We start from the raw sequence: 19,230 nt of genomic DNA on the forward strand, positions 1-19,230 counted from the left end.
TTATCAATTCTCTAGCATCTTCTCCTCCAACTTACCAACAACCAGAAAGTAGGATCTGATCTTACGTAAGTTCAAGAATCACAGAGCACCGCCTCCAAAGCGGGCCCTGTAGCATAGGCCAGGTCCTCCGACCGTCACCTACAGGACCACCATGAGACCTCTCCAGGACCGAGGCCGTAGGCCGGGGGGACACAGATTCCCTCACTCACCACAGAAAAGGGGGACCACGTCTCGACAAAGGCATCTCACCCTCTTCTGCCCGAGGGACAGCATGATAGATACACAGGGAAACAGAGCAGAAGGTGGGGGGGTTAGGCAGCCCAGAAGAGCTCGTCTGTACTTCCGAGGCAAAGTGGGGCCTTTGACTTAATCACAGGGACAAACTGAGAATGAACATTTCCCTGCTCTGTCCCAAAAACCGTGATACGCCTTTCCCTGCATAAGGAGTTCATTCGGAAGTCCCTGGCGGTGTTTGTGATGTCCTAACGTGGCATGGTGGCTGTCGGGCAGGAAGAGACTGCCTGAGCTGAAAAGGTGCTGGGCCTGGGATGCAGGTGACAGCGGCTCCAGCTGCAGCTCAACCAGTGCCTCATTTTGCCTCTCGGGGTTCAGCATCTCATCTATAAGCAAAGGGATGAGACTGTCCCAGGACAGGCTGCCCAACAGAAATGAAATGAGAGCCATGTAAAGAAAGTTTCCCAGTTGCCACGTTTAAAATGGTAAACAAAGTAACAAACCAACAAACAAAAAACAAATACTAGAATGTGATTTTAAGAACAGATCTTACTTAATCTACTGTATGTAAAATACTATCATTTTGACATGTAATCAATATAGGAAGTAAAGAGATAGTTTATGTGCTTTTACTAGACAAGCCTCAGCGTCTGATGTGCATTTGACCTACAGCACATCTCAGCTCAGTCCAGCCTCCTCCCCAGTGCTCCTAGCATCAGTGGCTTTGGCTACTTTATTGGACAGCAACTCCAGGGTTCCCACCAAGGTCCTGGATGTAAAGCGGGAGTAAGTGTCCACACTAACCCTAAAAGGATCTCTCTGAAACAAAGGCGGATTCTCTTTGAAATGTCTGTAAACCGGCGGGCTGCACCTCCCCCCCTTGGCTACAAGACAGACTACTTCCTTGCTAATCCCTTTCTGGATGTAGGGAAGCAATCCGGCACACAGCCAGGGTGGACTGTCCTCCAAGTAAACTTACCTGCTCTCTGTGTCCAGTCTCATGAATTCCTCCTTCTCAAACGGGATGCAGAGGAGGGGGATCTTGTCCCCAGATTTTTGGGGGCCACCATCCAGCCACTTGGACTTGAGCAAGATGAAGAGTGACTCAGTGAAGTCCTCGATCCTCTTCTCCACCACCCTGCAGTCCTCTTAGTTTGAAGGCAAAGTCGGTGCGCGGCTGCTCGACTACCTCCACATGCAGCACAAAGACAAAAAGCTAAGAGTCATTAAACGAGGTGCCATACTGCTCCTCTGCACGTGGAGCTTCTCGAAGGCCTTGGCAGAGAGACAGTCGGTAATGGTGACAAGGCCCACGACCTTGTGGTGGGTCTGGAAGATGCTCCACCCATTGTCTGGCACATAGTGTTGCCTGTAGTGGATACAGAGTGTCCACTGGGAGCCGCATGGGCTGATATGGCTCACCAAGGTGAGTAGCTGATAGATGCAAAAGAAATTCTCCTCTGAGATTATCTCTATGGATTGGAACACAACGGGACGAGTCTGGTGATCCTCAGCACACTGCACGTAGTCAGGGATGCTCATGTTGCAGGCCCTGCCGAGAGGGGAGACGAGATCGAGGTACATACTCTGCTGTGTGCTACGGGCCCATCTGGGTTGCTGTGACCTGGTGTGTACCCGCCAGAAGGCAAGGGAAGCCAAAGCAAATCCAACGGTACAGTTTGTCCTCAGACTCTGCACATGGCTAATGTAGCTCGGATCACATTACCCAGCTTTTGGTCTAGGCTTCCGGCCTCTGCAGAGAAGGGTCACTTCTTATTTTATATTTCCAAGCACCTAGCAAGGCCCTGATGCAAAGTCACTGCTCAAAAATGCTGAATAAAGAAATGAACAAAGGAAATGCTTTCCCCAACCCCCTTCAGCAGAATATAAAGAAAAGGACCACAGTAGGATCAAAAGATCTGGATTTCTATCCAATTTATTTGAACTCTTAAGCTTCATAATAATGGATAAGAAATCTTGCCTTGGGGAAGAGGGTACAGTTCAGTGGTAGAGCACATGTTTACCATGTACGACGTCCTGGGTTCAAACCCCAGTACCTCATTTTAAAAATGACACAAATAAATACACCTAATTACCCAGCTGAAAAAGTATTTTTTAATTCAAAACTCAAAAGACACCTTGCAATTGACACAACATTGTAAACTTGACTATACTTCATTTAAAAAAAAAATCTTTGCCTTACAAGAATATATCTGGATTACGGATGTTTGAAAATGTAAAATGCCTAGGGTACCACCTGCATAAAAGGAGGTGACTGTACAAATGTTCTATCCCTCCTTTATGAGCTATACTTCCCTTGGGGGGGTTATAAACTCTCAGAGCTAATTTTCTCAGATTAAAAATATAAACATTACCTGATTCTCAGTACTGCTGAACAATCAGATTACCCTAAGAAAGCATCTGACACACAGAGTTTACTCAATAAATGTTTGTTGAATGAATGAATAAACAAGCAAAGTGAATGCTGCTCCCTGCCACAAACCATCATAATGGTACTGCCTGGAAATCCCAAGCCCACGTTCACCCTACTCTGCACTAACAATGTGGGTGACCTGGGCAGGCCTGTGTACCTCTCTAAGCCCCAATTTAATCGTGAATAGAAATGAGGGCAATAACACAAACCTCAAATTGTTAGTGAGTCAGTAATGAATTGTACCCCAACACTGCAAGATGGAACCATTAAGAAAACTGGGCAAAGGGTCCATATGCCCTCTCCATATAATCTCTTACTACCACATGGGAATCTACATTACATCTCAAAATAAAAAGTCTAATAATTTACAGAGGTCATTGAGGTTAGGTGAGCTCACTGTCTCAAATAAGGAACACACAGTACAAATAGTACAATGCCCAGCCCATGAGATACACTCAGTTAACATTCCCACTGAACCCAATAGTCCCTCCAACTTCAGAGCAAGAGGATGGGTCCTCGTGGCAACAGGCCACAGCACCTGAAGCTAACAAAGCTAATGGTGTCCACTTAAAAGAGCCCCTGTCACCACTCTTGCTCTAATTTTGTATTTGTAATTTTTTTCTTTTCATTAAATTGGAACTCTCAATTGCATAGAATTCTTACCAGATATCATGATGGCAGCCCTTCAAAACCTGACCACAGAGATCATGATGGCAGCCCTTCTTGGTGAAACAATAAAATGAAAAGCCATTTCCACAAGACCTCTGTGTAAATCTACTAGGGAACTTCATCCTGGACTGAGGAAGAAGACTGGGGAGGAGGGGGTAAACTGGGGCACGGAGAAATAGGGGCCACCTGTCCCACAATGGACTTTAGACTCACCCTCACCCTCCAGGAACTTCAAAATACACACAGACAGAGTGCTATGGACAAGAATTTTTTTTAAACAAATCCCTGAATCCCTAGCAGATCTTGTTTCTGCCGAGACACAAATGGCTTATGTGTATAATGTTTCACAGAAGCCTTAAAATATTATCACCCCAACTTGACCCATCAAGAAACTGAGGTAGAGAAGTTTATCACATTCTACAAGATTAGAGAGAGGCCACGTCAGACACCGTATTTAAATCCTAGTCCCTGCTCCATTGCTCACACTAGAAAATGTCACATACTGCCTCTCTCCTGCCCTCTCCCTGCAATAAATCCCTGAAGAGTCTTTTCTGTGTCACCTGGAATCAAAATCACATCAATTTTTCACAAAGAGCTATGTCACTCCTTGGAGGACTTATCAAAATCTAAAGGGTTGGGTTGAGAGGAGAAATTTGCATTTTCTGTTTCTCAAAGGAAACATGGCTTTAAAAGAAACTGAAAAGTACTTATCTAGTCTATGCCCTCATTGTGCAGAGAAAGAAACAGAGGCTCAGAGGAGAAGAGGAAAGGGCGTTATTAACAAATATTGCCTCAGCGCGGCACCAAGTCAGCTGTGGGCACTTCTAGGGAAGGATCTGGAAGGCCCAGGAGAATGAGTGTTAGAAAATAGAAAGAGAAGAAGCATATAAGGCCCCGTCTCTACACCACCATACCGTGAATTTCCACCAATTACCCAGTATGGGTGCAGCCAATATTAAGGTTGTCTAAACAGGTTATAGAAACCAGGAATTCTCAACCATAGTGGAAATTCCAGCATTTACTGTGCTTTTTTCCCAATTCAAGCATCAATTCAGTGGGCACTCTGTACCAGGGACTACACGAGACCTGGAGTTCTCCCAAATAAAGATCTCTGTTACCACGTGTGCAAACCACATAAAGGCCAGCAGAAGAAAAGCGCCCACAGATAAGATGGAATTACTGAAACTGAAAGCACCCAAAGAGCATATATTACTAGGAAAAACGGTGCTCCTAGAAATGGACTCATGGACATAGAAAGCAAACTGTGTTTAGCAGGCAGGAAAGGGGGGATTAACAGATACAAATTAGTAAATATAAAATAAATGACAAGGACCTGCTATATAACACAGGGAAATATATTCAATTTCTTGTAATGATTTATACTAAAGACAATCTAAAACATATTTATATACATATGCATATGTTTATAACTGAATCTCTGCTGTACACCTGAAACTAACATTGTTAATTGACTACACTTAAATAAAAAATAATTTAAAAAATAAGTAAAAATAAAAGCAACGCCATTAAGAATAAATAAAAGAACACTCTAATCCCCTTAGCTGTAAGTGGTGGAGAATTCTGGTTGCAAGCAGCAAGTCCACTGGATCACTCCAGCACTGGCTGTCACTCTTTCTGAACATCAGAGAGTCACTTGCGTCACTGAGGTTACTTTTCTCTTCTGTGAAAGTCTACAGCTGCAACTAACGATGTATAGAATCTCATCATTCACAAGCCCAACAAGTAGTGAGGACTTCCCATGGGCCAGGCTCTGGACAGAGGAAAAGATAGGGTCCGAGATATATTCATGGGTAGAAGAAGTTTATGCCATAAAGACATTAATTCTTCCTGTTTTGATAGACAGATTCATTGCAATTCTGATTAGAATTCCTACCAGATTTTTCTTGGAATGTAACAAGTGAATTTATGGTCAAGAATAGCCAAGAAATTTCTTTAGAACCACCACTGGGGAGGGTTGGATAGGTCATTAATTTCCACTGCTCTTTCTGAAGTGATAAAAACGTTCTGGAATAATAACGGTTGCACCACTGTGAATATGCTAAAAGCTGCTGAATTTTACCATTTAAATGGATGGACTTCGTGGTGTGTGAACTATATCACAATAACGCTGTTATATGAAAAAATATTTCTTGACAAATATTTTTCTTTTTATACCACTAGTCTGTCCCATAATTTAAGAAAAACAAAAAGCCAATACAAACCAAACTGTGCCAGGAGCTCTTTAGGACTGCAATATCCCTGGGTCTCCAAGGCCTCTGGTGGTGCTGTTCCTGTTAACCCACACTAGCTGGGCTGGGCTAGTTAGGGACTGTAACTATCTTTTTAAAATCGAAGGTCACTCCTTTCACCCTGGGAGAGGGAAGGAAGGAGGATGTCACAGCCTCATGCCTTCAGCTCATTTTTAACAGAACCAAGCCCTGCTTTCACCACTGTAATCCCTCTCACTATAAAAACACTTGACATCAACAAGCACAACCATCATAACTCCTGAAAGTGTTCAAAGTTCTTACCTGCAGCAGAAACACTGAGGGAGGAGACAGAAGCTCCCTCAGCACTGATGCTCCCTTTTCCCGACTCCACCAGGTGAAGCTGGGCGATACAGCCGGAGGCTGTCAGCCCGGGGAGCAGCACACACGCCACTGAGCTGGTCCTGAGGGAGGGTGAAAGGGAAAGCAGGGCAGCCCCTGGGGGAGGGAAAACTGGGGGGGACACGGGCTGCAGCCCCGCTCGGAGGCCAGCCCCAGCCCCACCATAAGCAGTCCGCCCCCGTCCGGGTTCGTAGACCACGCCCGCCCGGGACACAGCCCGCCCATTGGTGGGGACGGGCAAGCGGCCGAGGAGAGGAAGCCCGGGAGGAGAGGACTCGCGGGCGTGAGAGGGGAAGGGGACACCAGCCTTGGACTGAGGGGATCCCGGCTGGGTGAGAGGTGGCAGGCCCACACCTGGACCTGGACATCTGTGGCCGGGGCGCCGGGGCAGGTGGTGCTGTCAGAGGGGTCTGGCCGGAGCAATTCAGCTGAACACGGGCTGACTGGCGCCCTTGGGGGCTGTGAAAGGCGGATCACCCTCCCGCAGCCGCCTGACCCCTTTCCCGGGAGCCCCCGACCTTGCACTTCCACAGCCAGAAGCCCCGGTCCCAGGCAGGAACCAAAGGCCTACCGGGCGACAGAGTTGAGAAGCATTTGGGGCCAATCCCTGGCTCGGACATGGAGCTTTCAACCAACGGACCACCTGGCACTGACTGCGCATGCGCAGGAGGGCCATCGATCCTCTCTGAGTTCTGCAAGAGAAGGTGGGACAGCGAGGGAGGGAGAAGATGGGAGCGGGTGGAGAGGAGGGGAAAAGTGGAGGGATACAGATGGACAGGAAGAGCAGAGAAGGGATGGATCTGCATAGGGGAGTGTCGTAGCGGAGTTGGAGAGAAAAAGCTTTACCTCTGGGGCACCCCTAGGCGGCAGACCTGCCTCTGTACCCTTCTGTAACCGTTAAAGTCCGGCAGCTCATGTTTTACCTCCGTGATCCAGCCCTCTATCAGATGCTTCTGCAGAAACCCTATGGGGATAACACCCGTTGCCCCCACGCGGAGCTGGGTTTTCTGTTGCTCTGAGAACCAAGCACCCGCAGGTGTTGTCGCTCAGAACTTCCTTGGGAAGAGTACATATTCCCCTTTTACACGCTGGGAAACAGGCAGGAAGGATCTCTGCCTTAGCTCCACTGTCTCAGGTGTTGGGCTGGCGGGGAGCGGTGTGGTACAAGATCAGAGCCCCAGACAGAGCAGACTGCCTGAGTGTTGGTGCATAGTCCCCATCCCTCCTGGGTAAACCATACCCCACCCTAGTGGAAACATCAAGGGCTCACAGTAGTTCCCTGGGTGTGGGAGAGCTGTCCTCATGTGAAGGAAAAGTCCAGCTGGGCTAACAAGCTAAGTCACAAATCTAAGTGTGATTAGTGTCGGTTTACTGATCTAAATTCTGCTGGGCTATCTCGTAAATCTGAAGTTTAGTGTCAGTTTATTGGGCTAACAACCTAACTCGTAATTCCAAGCTCAACAAGTGTCAGTAATGTGATCTATTACAAATTGATAAGCTCCAGTGTACTGATTCCTTGCTTTTTGTTCTTTGAGCTTTATTGGCTAATACCCCCTTACTTGTATTTAAGCCTTTAAAACCTCATGTGCACGTCTTGGAGGTGCTCAGAACTTTGGAGCAGGAGCCCCTCTGAGCCCACCGACATAATAATTCTGAGTACTCCAGCACTCAGATTGGTGCTTGTTTCTTGGCTGGCCTGTTTCCATAACACTCAGCTCCAGTGCCCAGCTTTCTAGGTAGATAGGAGTGTTACCAAGTACAAATTCATTCTCTTCAGTGCAGGACAGGCCAATAAGTTTGGAAAACAGATGTTGGGGCATGGAATTGCAAGTTTCTGTAGACCTAGTTGGCAAAATAATGTCCTGGAAAACCATCTCCCCAAGTCACAATTCAGGCTCCTTTCCTACGTGCTTGGTTGTTACAAACTTCTTAGTGTAGGAATTCCTTATTGTTAGAGTCCTTTGTTCTTACAGCTATCTGCGTGGGTCAGATCCCTGTAAACCTCCAACAAAACAAACGTTAATTTCTATTCTGCAATTTGCTATCTTTTAATGAATGAAAAATTGTTAAATACCCATAAAGATCAGAGCCTTCAGAATAAGCTCTCCTGTGTATTTCAGGTTCTAGGCAACGATTTTTTACAAGCAAGATGAAGCCTAGGAGACAGAGCATAGGGTTAAATTCAAAGGAGCAGATCTAATATGGAGTCAGATTTGTTCTGTTCTATTACCCGGGCAGAAGCCACTTGAGGATTTAAATCTCTTTAAGTTAAAAATAACTAAAATTTTAAAGGAATTTACATACATAGGTGGGAATGTGCAAAGCATATCTGGAAAAGCACCCAAAGGATAGTAAACAGTGGCATCTCCAGACAGGGTTGAAAGAACAGAGGATGAGGGAAAACTTCTTTCACTTGTGTATTTTTGTGCTCTATATGAGTTTTTTTTTTTAACCATTTGCTTGCATTTCTTTTTCAGTTAAATAAATGTGTAATGGAGCAATGGAGTAACTAGCTTAGCAAATACAGCAGCCATGGAATCACTAAGTCATCACTTTTGATTTAAGCCAGAAAGCATTTATTGACTCTCTCCAATGTGCTCAGTCCTGTTTTAAGACTTCTTTTATTATTATTAATTATTATTATTAATATTATTATTATTATTATTATTATTATTATTTCTAGTACTATTACTATTACTATTATTACTATTATTTTATGAAATAATAACATGGTATACCTCACCCCTGCCCATGGCTGGTGGAAAACCAACTGAGTTTTTATTGAGTTGTTTTCCAAGGAGTAGAGATGAGTTTATAAACAGAACACATCTTCAGGGCAAAACAGGCAGTGTGCTTTACCAGCAGGACAGACAGCAATGAAGGGTTTTCAACAGAGGCGCCCAGAAGCTGAGAGAGAAAGCCTCCAGGACACTACAGAAAGCTGACCAAACTGCCTTCTCCATGGCACTACTGAAATAGGAAAGAACAAATCTGACTCCATATTTGATCTGTTCCTTTGACTTTAACAAAGCCAAGTTAATATGCTCCGGTCTTTTCATGTGTTATGATGTCACAGAGGAAATGGACAGGTCAACAAAGAACCACTCTGCCGTGATTACGGAGCCGGGGAAAGGGATGGGCTGCAAGATGTATGACGCAGCCGCAACTGTGCCCGGGCTTCTAGGCAGGTATCCAAAATCGCCTCGACAAGGTGTCAAACATTTGTGACCACGTCTTCATCAACAGACATATATTAAAGACAAATGGAAACATATAAAAGGCCAAAACCCTTGATGGGTACACCGTCCAAAGTGCAAAGTCTCAGTTTGACAACTGGCCATCTCGGTTCCCTGGGATTCATTCTTGGAGAACCTTAAAAACCACTCCTCTGTCCTCAAGAAGTGCTGTATATTTGTCCTATCTTTGGCTCAGTGATGCAGCACGTTCAAGTGAACTTTAATGTCTGCACAGATTTGAATGTCTTTCTCCAGGTTCATTTGTCCATTCCAATGAGGCCTGAGCTAAGTTCATCCTCCGTAAGATCTGTTCCCTCCAGTGACAGCTCATTGAGCCTGCAATTAAAAGCCAAGTGAACAAGACTGTCCTCAGCTAAAAAGTTCACCCACCCTTCACTGTTTTCTTAATCTCCTCTCCTGACTAATTGCAAGAGACTAACACCTCCCTCACCAAGATAACCAACTATGTCATTTTGTCTCCCCAAAGAGAAAGTAAGGTCCATAAAAGAGGAGACAACTACATAGTCACCTCTGAATTCATAGCATATAGAAATGTCAATAAATAGAACTATGATTATGGCTTCTTTCCTTTAAAACCTTTCAGGTTATTTGAATGAGACCTTGGAAGAGAGGTGTTTGCTGTCCATTATCTTGATGCACACGACTCTAGAGGACTTTTCCGGAATGGCTTTTCACTGATTCATTCAAAACACAACTTATCAATCAAGGAGTAGCTGTGCTTTTCTGCCAAGAGTTTGTGGTCACTCTAATGCCAGAACAGCTTTAAACTATATCCTTACCTTGGATTTGTTATTTTCCCCTCTTCCAACAAAATTGACTTTCCTTACTTTCTTGCCTTGAGGAATTTTTTTTATCCTATTTCACCCTTTAGTAAACCAAGATCCTCAGGATGGGCTTGGCCCATAATATGAACCCCCATCCAACTCCTAGTGTGAGAGGCCTGGGGCTCACATCCTGCCCTCCTGTCAAGGCAACTGAAAATCAGTTCAGGAGCTAATCAGCACCCCAGGGATTCTAAGGCTCGCATATCTCCCAGAAACCCTGCTTTCTCGTTTTTCTTGGCTTCTGAGAATTTCCCCTCACTTTCTTGACAATTAGTTGTGCAGCTTGAAATATGAGGAAGGAAGGTTTTATTTCTTAAACAGCATTTTAAGGAACTTGTGTAATGAAAGTTTTCACGAGTTTCTAGATCCCTCCATTGCCGAGATAGAAAACACACTAGACATTTTCTAAATTTAGCTCTCATGTGCATTTTTTCTTTGCTTTTGTTTTCTTAACTGCTAACAGACATTATTTAATTAAAAAAAAATAAGGCCCCAAAAAGGATAGAACACTGAAGGGGCAAACAAAATTAAAGGGCAAAGACAGAAAAATGATAACTACTCTACAAATTTAATATAATACATACACCATGTATCAGATCAGCACTTCTCAGTAACAGCTAATTGAAACATGACCATGAGGTAAAATTACTCTCCTGTCAGGACATGGCCAACAGAAAAAACAATTAAACCAACAAACTAATATCCTAAGTCTGGCAAGGTACAGAAGGCTACAAGCTAAATGTGTCTTCTTCTGGAAAAGAGGGAGACACACCAGCTCTTTTCTGTGGAGCCTGAGCCCACGGGAGGACGGTGAAGTGAGCTCTGTAAGTACCCAATTAGCAAAGTGAGTGATGAATAAATAGACGTGAGCTTTGATGACAGAGATGATACTACTATTCATTTGTCCTGTAAAGTATGACTTCCGTTCAGTGATCAATACTTCGGCGTCCTCAGGAGTTGACATTATGGGAAAATGCACAGCCTGGGCCCAGACCTCCTCCTTCAGCTCGTGACACTGCACTTAGATGTCACAAGAGCACCTCCAACTCCACCTGCAAAGAGCTGACTTCATGGTGCTCCTCCCATAGCCGTCCTGCCCAGGGCCTCTAGTCAGGGGGTAAGGTCTCCGTAGCTCTCCCAACTCAGGCCCATAACTCACAGATGTGAATGGACCCCTCCTTCAGGGCCCAGATATCCTCAGTCACCGAGTCCCACCACCCACACCTGACCTACCATATACTCACTGGCACTCACTCAGCACTGACTCTGTGCTGGGACCACGCTGCACACTGCAAACGTTATCTCACTGGATCTCCACAACAGTCCTGGGAATTGGGGACATCACAGCTTCAATTGATTAGATAAATTGTTTCACTTCCTTGCGTGCGTCATTCAAACTGACACGGCTACTGAGCCACAAGCCTGGGCCTGAAAACCACTTGAAAATTGAACACTGCTACACCTCGCAGCCACCCTACTCTGACTCATCACATCACCTCCTGCCATGCCTTCTAAATGTTTCCAAGCATTCTACAAGACAAAATTGAACTACGAGATCACCCCACTCTCCTATTTAAAATCTGTCAATGATGGTCCACTGCCCTTAGGAGAAAGCCCCACCGGGCCTGAGCACAGCCCAACGGCCCGGCATCTGCGTTCCCTGCGCGGCTGCGCCGTCTCACCCACTACGCAGCTCTACACGTGCCTTGTCTAGGACAGGGATGCTGACTCCGCACAACCCAGGGCTTGTCTCACTCGAACAATGATTATCTTCTTCAGTGTTCATCTTCTTCTTTGCTGACCCTCAGAAAAATGTTTTCTCATGATGAATCAATATCTTTTTCCTTATAACTTCCCATCATTGATAATGAGCTCCCCCCAAAAGAGAGAAGACCTAATTGTCAGTCTCCTTATCTGTAAAGTGAGAATAACAAGGAAATATGTGAGGTTTTAAGAGAAATAATATTCATGTGAGGCTGAGGGACAATTCCATCATACAATAAGCACTCAATATGTGCTTAATTAATATTAATAAGAATATATTGCATTCCAGCAACCTTCAATCTGTCGGTGCCAGCCGACAATCGATCAGGTCCAGAAACCTGTGCTGCAGGACTGAGAAAAGGAAAGACGTAACAAAGAGACAGCAAGACAAGACTAAAAGGTGGGGTTGAGAGGGTCTCACTCTAGCCCGCAAGACGCTAGGTCAAGAGTGGACCTCGAGTTTATTTCAGGCGGTTCTTTTATATGATTTTAACCCATTAGCTCATACATTCCTGCACGTAGGCAATAAGGCCTAACCTCATGACTCGTATACATTCAACTCAGGTGATTGTTCTCTAAAAAGATCACTGACTTGTGTGCGGATTGTATCTCTCCCTCTGAAGGTCCTTTGTGACTTAATAGCTCAAAGATGTTTCCTCAGGCATTAGTGCACCTGGTGCATTCTTTAGTAAAAGAGGTGGCAGGACAGAGATTGTTCTAACTCAATTGACCTTTGAGCCGGGCGCCCCGCACTGTGGGAGTTTAGGCCCAACCTTTGTGCTCGGCAGCCTCAATCTCAGAGCCTGGCGCCCTGCACTTTGGGGTTTTACGCCCAAGTTTTGTGCGCGGCAGCCCTCTGTCACGAGCGGCTCCCCGCATCAATCAATGTTTTATGACATTGTCCAACAGACTACTGACAAAATGTTGGACGATCCCCTTTAGCAGATCAGCACAAGCGTACTGGGAGAGGTAAGCGCTGACTCCAGTTGCAGCTGCAGCCACCCAGCACTACAGGGCAGGGGCAGTTTGCTCAAACTCTTACATGTTGCTTGAGCATTTAGTTGTCGTTATTGATTAAAGACAGGTGTTCTTTAGTCAAAGCTCCTGAAACTTAAATCTTCAAAGATTGATGCAAATTAGGTTTCAAGAACAATACTCTCACTAGAAATTATTTGAATATCATAGTCTTAGCTACGCCGCACATCAAAAGGGCATGTTCTTCATATATCTGACTAAATACACCAAAAGGGTTGTTTAAAAGAAATTACGATGAAGGCATCCTGAATAAGCTCCAGTATCATCTGCACAAAGCCCCACCCAAGGGTCTCATTTCACATTTCCACATAGGTGTTCAGGTAGCTTAACTTGGGTCTTGGTTTCTTACAACACGGGGCAGGGAATAGTTATGGATAGATATATGTAGCAAATATATACCTAGGGTATTTGCTGTTAAGGACTTCTAGAAATAAGAAGATTGATATATAGTCCCACCCATAAGAAACTCAGCATTTCCAATTACAGCAGCATTAAAAATAAAATGAGAGATACATTTAACAAAAATTTACAAGATTTGTACATTGAAATTTTTGAAGTATCACCAAAATAAATTTTAAAACATCTACATATATGGAAGAAATCCCATTTTCATGGAATGATAGACAATATTATTAAAAATGTTAAGACTCCTCAAAATGATCTACATATACAGTGGAATCCCTATCAAAATTCCAGCTGACTTCTTTGCAAAAATTGAAAAAATGATCCCAAAATTCATATGGACATGCAAGGGGCTCAGGATAGCCAAAACAACCTTGCAAAAGAAGAGTAAAGTTGGAGGACTCACTTTAAAGGGTACTAAAATGCTATAGTAATATGTCAGTATGATACTGGCATAAGTTTGGATAAATAAATCTATGACACACAATAAAAACCCAGGGGGAAAAACTTACACTTACAGACAGTTTTCCACAAGGGGGCCAAAAACACACCATTGAAAGAATAGTCTATTCAACAAATGGTGTAGGGACAGCTGGGTATCTGCAGGCAAAAGAATCAATCTGGAATCTGAACACCCATATTTTATATAACAAATAAAAATTAAAACAAAATAGATCACAGACAGAAATGTAAAAATTAAACCTATAAACTTTCTAAAAGAAGGCACAGTATAAATCTTTGTGGTCCTAGGATAGGCTTTGGTTTCCTGGATACAATACCAAGAGCACAACTGATAGAAGAAAAAAGCAGATAAACTGGACTTCATCAAAATTAAAACCTTTTTCTTACAAAGGATATCATCAAGAAAGTGAAATGACGGGGGAAAAGGGTGTCTCAAGTCAGAGAGGGCGTGCTTAGCAAGAAAAATAAAATAAATCATTACATCTAACTACATCCCCTGTAAAGAAATTGTTTTAGTGTTTAAAAAAATATAGTGAAAGACAATGTGCAGAATAGAAGAAAAATTTTGCAAAGCATGTATCTAATAAGAGAGTAGCATCCAGGATATATAATGAATGCTTACAACTGAACAATACAATAAAATAGACCCAATTTTTAAATTTACCACGAATTTAGATACATATACAAATGGCCAATAAGCATATGAAAAGATGCTCAGCATCACTAGCCAAATCAAAATCAAAGTTAGATCTCATTTTACACCCACTAGGATGGTTATAACCAAATCATGGACAATAACAAATGTCATTCAGGAGGCAGAGAAACCTCATATGCGGCCAGGAGAAAGGGACAATGGTGCAACTTCTTTGGAGAAGTCTGGTATTTCCTCAAAAGCTTAGAGTTATATGGCTCAGCAATTCCACTCCTACATAAAGAGTCATCCTTCAGTATCCTCGGGGGGTTGGTTTCAGGAACCCCACACCCTGGATACCATAATCCAAGGATGTTCGAGTCCCTTTACAATCAGCCATCTGGATCCATGTAGTGGAAACTACAGATATGGAGGGCCAACTGTACAGCCAAAAGAATGAAAACATATTCTCATAAAAAAATTCACATCAATATTCATAGCAGTATCATTCAGAGTAGCCAAAAGTTACTAACAATATCCATCCATCAATGAACGGATAAACAAAATTACCAAGAATAGGCCCACAAACTTTTGGTCATTGAAAATTTGACAAAGGAGGTGAGAACATACAATGGAGTAAAGACAGCCTCTTCAGCAAATGGTGTAGGGAAAACTGAACAGCTGCATGCAAATAATTGAAGTTAGACTACTCCCTCACAGCATACACAAAAATGAATTCAAAATGTGTTAAAGAATTAAACATGTAGACAAGACACTATAAACCTCTTAGAAACAACCATAGGCAAAACATCTGACATACATCTCAGCAATGTTTTCCTAGAGCAGTCTACTCAAGCAATAGAAAAACAACCAAAAATATACAAGAGGGATCTAATTAAACTTACAAACTTTTACACAGCTAAGAAAACAGTAAGCAAAACAAAAAGACAACCAACCTATGGAATGGGAGAAAATATTTGCAATAAATGAAACTGCTAGGGGCTTAATTCCCAGAATATGTAAACAGCTTTTACACTTAATAAGAAAGAATAACAAACAATTCAATTCAAAAATTAGCAGAAGTCCTAAAGAAACATTTCTCCAATGAAAACGCACAAATGGCCAGTAGGCACATGAAAAAATGTTCAATATAATTATCAGAGAAATGCAAATCAAAACTGCAATCAAGTATCACCTCTCGCTAGTTAGAATAGCCATCATTCAGAAGTTCACAGACAATAAATACTGGAGAGGCTGCGGAGAATTGGGAACCCTCCTACACTGTGGTGGGAATGCAGTTTGGTGGAGCCATTGTGGAAAAATGTATAGAGGTTCATCTAAAGACAAAACCTTGACCTCCCAGATGACCCAGCAATCCCACTCCTGGGCATATATCCAGAAGGAACCCTAATTCAAAAAGACACCTACACCCCAATCTTCACAGCAGCACTATTTACAATAGCAAGACATAGAAACAACAGAAATGTCCACTGACAGATGGCTGGATAAAGAGGTTGCAGCATATTTGTCCAATAGACTACTATTCAGCCATAAAATAATAATAAAATAATGCCATTTGTAGCAACATCAATGGACATGGAGAATGTCATTCTAAGTGAAGTAAGCCAGAAAGAGAAAGGAAAATACCATATGAGATTGCTCAAATGTGGAATCTTAAAAAAAAAAAAAGAAACAAAAAGATAAATTTATCTACAGAACAGAAACAGACACAGAGTCATAGAAACCAAACTATGGTTACCAGAGGGGGGAGGGTGTGGGAAGGAATAAATTGGGAGTTCAAGATTTGCAGATACTGAGTATGTAAAGAATAAACAGCAAGTTTATCCTGTATAGCACAGGAGAATATATTTAATATCTTATAGTAACTTATGTTTAAAAACAGTATGAAAATGAATGCAGGTATGTTCCTATTTAACTGAAGTGTTGTGCTGTAGACAAGAAACTGACACAACATTATAAACTGACTAGACTTAAATGAAAATATTTTTAAATAGAGTAAAACCAAAAAACAATGGAAAAGGATATTATCAAACAAAAAGAATAAAGTACTGATTCAGGCTACAATATGGATGAACCTTGAAATTTTATGCTAATTTAAGCCAGACACAAAAAGCCAAATAGTGCCCTTTAAGGTGAACTGTATCTAAGCGTTTACTGTACTACTCCAGTAAATTTTCCAGAGGTTTGAAATCTATCAATATCAAAATAAAATGTATTATGCATTAAAAACTTATAACGCTTCCTCACAGGAGGACTTTAATTATTAAATTCAGAAATGCATATAAAGCTCTTGGAACAACAATTTGCATGTCCACACACAGTCACTGCTGTCACTGCCACTCAGAGGGTGGTGCCAGCACTGATGAGAGCTGCCTTCACTGGCTCCCCTGCAGAAAGGAGTGAAGGCCTGAGCTCTGACAGGCAGGGTGAGCGTGAACCTGGGTCAGCCACAGCCAAGTCCCAGACTCTGCGTTACCCAACTTTCTTAAACAAACTGCAACATGTAATGTAAACACGCTAGAGGGATGTATCTTACAACACAGGGAATACAGACAATGTTTTGCAGTAACTATAAATGGAGCATTTTTGTACACCTGAAACTAATATCATATTTTAAATCAGCTATATCTCTATAAAAAATTAAAAAATATTTTTAAAATGTTATCACTTTAATATTCAATTCGGTTTTTATGTAACTACTAAACAGCTTAGAATATATAAAAGCATTTAATTGTGCTGTTTGTTTACATATTTATTTACATTCAGACACTTGCTAAAAGAGAATTTAAACATTTTTTTTAAACACAGCTTAACAACCATAACAACAAAAAGGCAATACGGAGAGTGAGGAGAAAATGGAGATTCAATACTTAAATGAAACCAGGGGGAGATAAACTCATAAAAATGGATTCCATGAAGTCAGGGCAAGTGTTAAAGGCCGACTAGAAATTCAGCTGTAAGATTCTTGGCAGCTAAAGCAAAAAGATGATGGGGCGGGTGGTAGAGCGTGTGCTTAGCGTGCACGGGGTCCTGGGTTCAAGCCCCAGGGCTTCCACTAACAGATAAATACATCTAATTACCTGCCCCCCAAAAGAGCCCCAAAGAAAAGATAAAGAGAAATTTCTTTCCCAAAAAACTCTGATATTAAATTTGGATTAAATACTTAAAAAAAGATAAAAAGAAAAATAAAAAAGATAAGTGACACTGTGAAGGAAAACCCCAGCTGGGCTAACAAGCTAAGTCACAAATCTAAGTGTGATAAGTGTAGGTTTACTGATCTAAGTTTTGTTGAGCTACCTGGTAAACCTGAAGTTTAGTGTCAGTTTACTGGGCTAATAAGCTAACTCGTAAATCCAAGGACAACATTTGTCAGTAACGGGATCTGTTCCAAATTGATAAGCTTCAGTGTACTGATTCCTTGCTTTTTGTTGTTTGAGCCTTATTGGCTAATAGCCCCATACTTGTAATTAACCCTATAAAACCTCATGTGCACGTCTTGGAGGTGCTCAGAGCTTTGGAAAAGAAGCCCCTCTGAGCCCGCCAGCATAATAAATCTCAGTACTCCAACCCTCTGAGTTATTCTTGTTTCTTGGCTGGCCTGTTGTTTCCATAACAACACAAGCGATAATGCCCATGAGATAAATATGCGGAGGCTGCTGTCAGGTCCCCATGTCTCAAGTAGGAAAATCTGAAACATCTTTCTCACCACTCAGAGTCATCATAAGCCCACCCCACACCTCCGGCCCTTAAATGCAGGAGCACAGGTAGAGCCCAACCTTTGCTGTCTTTGTGTCATCACAGTGAGACAGGATGGAAGGGGAAGAGCACAGCCATTCAAGGAAGGCCACAGCAATTAACATCAAAATGTTAAAGGATTCAACCCCCAATAGGCCTTGAGGCTCAGGATGAAGAGATTTAACTTCTAGCAGATCTTGAGATTCAGTAAACACCCATTGTAATAGTAACGTGGTGAATAACATGCCCCAGGCAACATGGCAGTCCCAATGATAGCCACAAAAGGTCAAAGGGTGGGAAATGGCCAACTCCCTGGGAATCCCAGCCCCTTGCCCTAGGGCTGGTCCTTCCACTTATTAGCATATGAAACCACCAAGCCCAAGAAAACAAGAAACACAGCGCCACCTCAAGGTCACCACTCTCTCTCCATCTTTGGGGAAGGCCCACAATCTGTGGAGTGTGTACCTACTTCTAATATGAGCATCAAAACCCCACACATCTTGACGTTTCTCTTGCATTTCAATGTATCTCTCTGAATAAATCTACCTTTACTCAACACTGGCTTGCTCTTGAATTCTTTACTGCATGTAGTTAAGGAACAAAATCTGGTGGGGCACATCCCAGGGGCTCAACGAAAGCCTGGGACAAACCCCTTTTCATGCCCAAAGTTTTTTATTCTTGTATCAACAGGACTGGGCTGTGAAGGGAGGTCTGAGGCCCCAGCTAAGGGACAGAAGCAGCCTCCAGGTCTCCAGTTGGTGGGCAGTCTCTCCCCCAGCATGGGTCTTGGGGTCTGCCCGGTTCTCTGTGTTTCTCTGTTGTGCTGATTCCCCAGCCATACAGCGTACTCCTAGGCCTGTCCCCACAAAACCCTTCTCTCCAAAATACAAGCACATCACGTCACAATCCTCTTGTTCAACAAGGAATTGTTCAGCACTCTTTTTTTCCTCCCCAATAAAGTACCCAACTGTCCTCGCTCCCATCACACCACTATTTTCTTTGTGAGAAGTCTGCACTCGCCACACCCCATCCTGAACACAGGTGCCTTGCTGGCTGTGACCGAGATGTTTCTTTCTCACACAGCCTGCGTCCTTTCACTTTCCCCTTGTTACCTTAAAAAAGCCTTTCCTGAGTCACTCACCCCTCTGATTCT

Source organism: Vicugna pacos, chromosome 19 (genome assembly GCF_048564905.1).
Source record: "Vicugna pacos chromosome 19, VicPac4, whole genome shotgun sequence".
NCBI classification, from domain to species: Eukaryota; Metazoa; Chordata; class Mammalia; order Artiodactyla; family Camelidae; genus Vicugna; species Vicugna pacos.